Source organism: Trichosurus vulpecula, chromosome 4, assembly GCF_011100635.1.
Source record: "Trichosurus vulpecula isolate mTriVul1 chromosome 4, mTriVul1.pri, whole genome shotgun sequence".
Lineage (NCBI taxonomy): Eukaryota > Metazoa > Chordata > Mammalia > Diprotodontia > Phalangeridae > Trichosurus > Trichosurus vulpecula.
Window position 1 is genome coordinate 248,586,472 of NC_050576.1, and position 4,263 is coordinate 248,590,734.

The following is a 4,263-nucleotide window of genomic DNA, read 5'->3' on the forward strand; positions in this document are numbered from 1 at the left end:
ATAAAATCTCTGGTCCCTACATATTCATGTGAGCCATCCCCCAACACTGGATCATACTCCTTTCTCAACCCTATCTCTCAGAACATTCAATTTATTTTAAGGTGACACCACACTCTCCCCACAACTCACAAAATTTTCCTGAATTGTTAAAGCTCTCTTCCTCTTTAAACCACCTTGTATTGACTTATCCATAATAAACTGTGTGCCCCCAATGAATTACATGTTCCTAGAAGGAAGAGCCTTTTCCCCCTCCATTTTTCTTTGTATCCCCAGCACCTAGCCCCGTGCCTTACAGAAAGGAGGTGCTTAATTAATGCTTATTGAGCTGCTGTTGTTCCTCCTTCATTCTTTTTTTCACAATCAATTTATTTATTTTTAGTTTTCAACACTCACTTCCACAAGTTTTAAAATTTCTCTGCTTCCCTCCCCTCCCGCCTCCCCAAGATAGCATGCAATCCTATATAGGTTCTATATACACATTCTTTTTTTTTCACTTGACAAAAGTTATTTATTTCTAGCACATTTTTAGAAATTTTATTTTTGACTGAACTCAGATTTCGAGGTGGAGGCCCTCAGGGAAGACAGACGATGTCTCTTAGCTATCTGTTCTTGTTTATCTTTAGCCTCCTTCATTCTTTTGGCCAAAAGCTTAGCATATTCTGCTGCTTGTTCCTTCCTTGTTCTTCTGGGTACATTGCTTCTTCAAAGCAATTCATCTACATTTGTGCTGCAAACAAAACACAGGGAGTCACCGGATATTAAATTTTAGGAGCCTTGGTCCTGGGTTTCTTACCTTCCTTGTTGAGAGGCTTTCTCACAACATACTGCCAGAAATCATCTTCTTTGGTCAAGTTGAAAAGTTTCCGGATGCTGCTAGCTCTTTTGTGCCCCAGGCGATGAGGCACAGTCTTATCTGTCAGTCCTGGTATATCTTTCTCAACTTTCTTCATGATAACCAAGTAGAGGACACTCAGGTTGGCATCCACAATACAGCCCCTAACATTTATGTTTTCTTTCTCCAGTTCCTCCAGGGCAATAGCAAGAACCGCCCTCACTGAGCAGCAGGCTGTGAGCCAAAACACCCTGCTACAGGAGTAAGCCTTGTTTGTCATTCTCACCAGAGATTTGGAACACATAATCCTTCCATTCATCACCCAGAGCATCAGTAGAAACTTCAGTGGCCATCCATTTCTCTGTAGCTTTCTCTCATCATCGACTTCAATGAGTTTCTGATAGCCAGTTACTGGGAAAGAGATGTTGAGCTTCATCTTTGCACAACCACCCACTTCAAACCTGCCATGGGAAAGAGCCAAAACATTCTTGTTAAACATATTTTCACATTAGTCATGTTGTATAGAAGAATTCGAACGTATAGGGTTCCCCCTTCATTCTTGAAGAGGACCAATGACATTAGGAGGAGGATGTCTTGACTTGCAAATAAATTGGATTTAAGTGAGGCAGAGCTGTGCATCAGCCTCACTGTCTCCGCCTTAGTTATCAGACTCCGTGGCAAGACACAGGTCAAAATGACTGGCAATGGCCCAGCTTGTTGAGCTAAATTAAATTAGGGAGAGGATTCTGGGAAGGTGGTGGAGTAGGTCAGAGAATTCCAAGCTCTCAAGAATTTCCCCCACGGAAGAGATAAAAAAAGCACCTTAAGGCAAACAAATAAATAAGAATAGGGGTACAACTGGGGTCTTCCTGGCACAATTTGAGAAGATAAGAAGAAAAATCCCAAGTTTGGTCCCTGTAAAGAGTAAACGCCTCCCCTTAAACAACGAGCAGCAAGCCCCGGAGTTAGTTGGTTTGAGACGCTGCCTCTTCCCCAGTCACAAGAACTTTTGCCCCTGGGATAGTGGGAGGAGTTGGGCTTCTGAGCCCAGGAAAGATCAAGGGAACCTCTATTGACAAGGAACGCCAGACCCAACTGTGCTGCAAAGAGCTGCCGGGGCAAGAAGGAAAGAGCACATACCGGGTGACTGAGGAAGCAGTGGGGCAGAAAGCCCCTGGTGGTGGGCACTTACGGGAGGTTGGAGGTTTGGCTTTGGTTCCAGGCTAGCAGGGAGAACTGAGATCTGAGGCAAGAGTCACCATCCCCCATACTTCCAGGGCTAGAGGTGATTACAAAAATTAACCTATTACTGTGAAAAATGCGCAGGCAAAAGAGAAAGAACCCAACCATAGAAAGCTATTATGGGAATAGAGAAGACCAGGTTCATTTTCAGAGGAGGATATTAAAATACAGAAACCTCCAAATAGTAACATCAAATGGTCACCTGACCAAAAAGAAAAATTTTAAAAAGAAAGAAAACTTTAAAAAATAAGAATAATCCAAGAAAAAACAGAAGATTATGAAAGGAAAGTCAACCAATTAGAAAAGGAGATCCAGAATTTTAAGGAAGAAAATGACACCTTGAAAATCAGAATTGGGCAAGATGAAGCCAGTGAAATTATAAGAGATCAAGAAATAATTAAACAAAATGTGAATACTGAAAAAATAGAAGAGAAAGGGAAGCATAAGATAAACAACAGACTTGGAGAATAGGTCAAGAAGAGAAAACATAAAAAATAATTGGAGTAACTGAAAGTTATGATCAAAAAAAGAATCTTGATACAATAATACAAGAAATAATTAGAGAAAATTATCCTGAAGCATTAGAACAAGGGGGGGAAGTAGAAATAGAAAAAAATCATCAATCACCATTTAAAAGAGATCCTATAAGGCAAACCCATAGGGATATCATAGCCAAATTCCAAAACCCCCAGCTCAAGGATAAAATATTAAAAGCATCAAGATTAAAACAATTTGAATATGATGGTTCCTCCATGAGAATCACACAAGACCAAGTAGCAGAGACATTAAAGGACCACCAGTCTTGGAACCTGTTTTAACAACCCAGCTAGAAGCTTCTGTGGGGATGTAAGATCCCCCTACAGCCAGCACCCAGGAGGCTGCTGGCATGCCGGAAAAGCACAGGTTCTTTTTATCTGCTTAAACAATGAAAGCATGGTGAAGGGGTTGACGAGCTTACTTTAATCCAGCATTCAGTTAGCATACAGACAACATTCATTTAGTTCAGGGAAAAAAACGCTAGCATTCAGTTAGTTCACGGGAGCATACAGGCAAGCATCAACAGACAGGCCAAATACAGATTTATTCAGCTAGTTCAGGGGAACAAACAGCCAGCACCCTGAAGTTCAGGACATTCATTTAGTTCGGGGGAAAACAAACCAGCACCCTGAACCTCAAAACCAAAATACAAACAAATTACAAATATCAACAGACAGACCCAATACAATTCATAGTTACCAACATCTGGGCTCGGCCCAAGAGCAAGGGCTGGCCCAGAGTCATGCTGCCCACTGCTCCCACGCCAACTGGAAAAGGAAAGAGAGCTTTTCAAGCTGTCCTCTCCCCTCTTATAGAGTTTTTGACATCATCAAGCACTGCCTGAATGATTGGGGCTGATTGGTTTTTGAGTTGGCCTCTCCCTCTAGCGTAGACTAGGTTAACACCCAATAGGGCATGGCTCTGGAGTCAACACCTCCCCTCAGCCAGCCCCATGACTCATCACACAGGAAGTTCTCTGCTTCCAGACATGGTTTCTGGGCTTCCTGCCCTGGAAGATAAGCCCCTAGTGCCTAGCGAGGTTCAATGAGGTAAGCTGAGTCACTCAAAGAAAACAAAGGTCACTCTGGTTACAGAACCCTATATGTCAAAGAGCAAGAGAACTGGGGCTCTGGCTGAAAATCATACCCAGCAAAGTTAAGCATAATTCTGAATTTTAAAAAAATAGACATTTGGCCACTGTCAGATTTTCAAGACTTTGTTAAAAAAAAGAACCTGAAATTAATAAATTTGACATACAAGAGCCAAGAAAAACATAAGATACATACCAAAGACTGATTGTAAGGGATTCATAAGAACAGACTGTTTACTTTTTATATATGCAAAATGCATGTCTAAGATTCTTGTTAATAATTGGGTAGCTCATAAGAAAGATTGGGGTAAATTTGAGTATGACATGAATATAAAAATTTAAACCTTTTAGGAATGGCTAAAAAGATTTATTTTCTACAAATGAGGTACAAGAGGAAGAATTGATGCAGAGGAATTAGGTGTGGGAGGAGGGCTGGTAGTTCTCTTAACCTACTTTCATCAGGAATGGGTTTAATATTTATATTTAGAAGAGTATAAAAGTCTTCTAAATTCAGAAGAAATAAAACAGTAGAGGCATAGGGAGGGAGGAGAGAACAAGGGAG

The 4,263-nt window shown here is 41.1% G+C and overlaps 1 pseudogene; it reads right to left on the bottom strand.

The window, feature by feature from the left end:
* Positions 1 to 534: 534 nt before the first annotated feature.
* LOC118848559 lies at positions 535 to 1,304 on the bottom strand (annotated as a pseudogene).
* Positions 1,305 to 4,263: the final 2,959 nt, after the last annotated feature.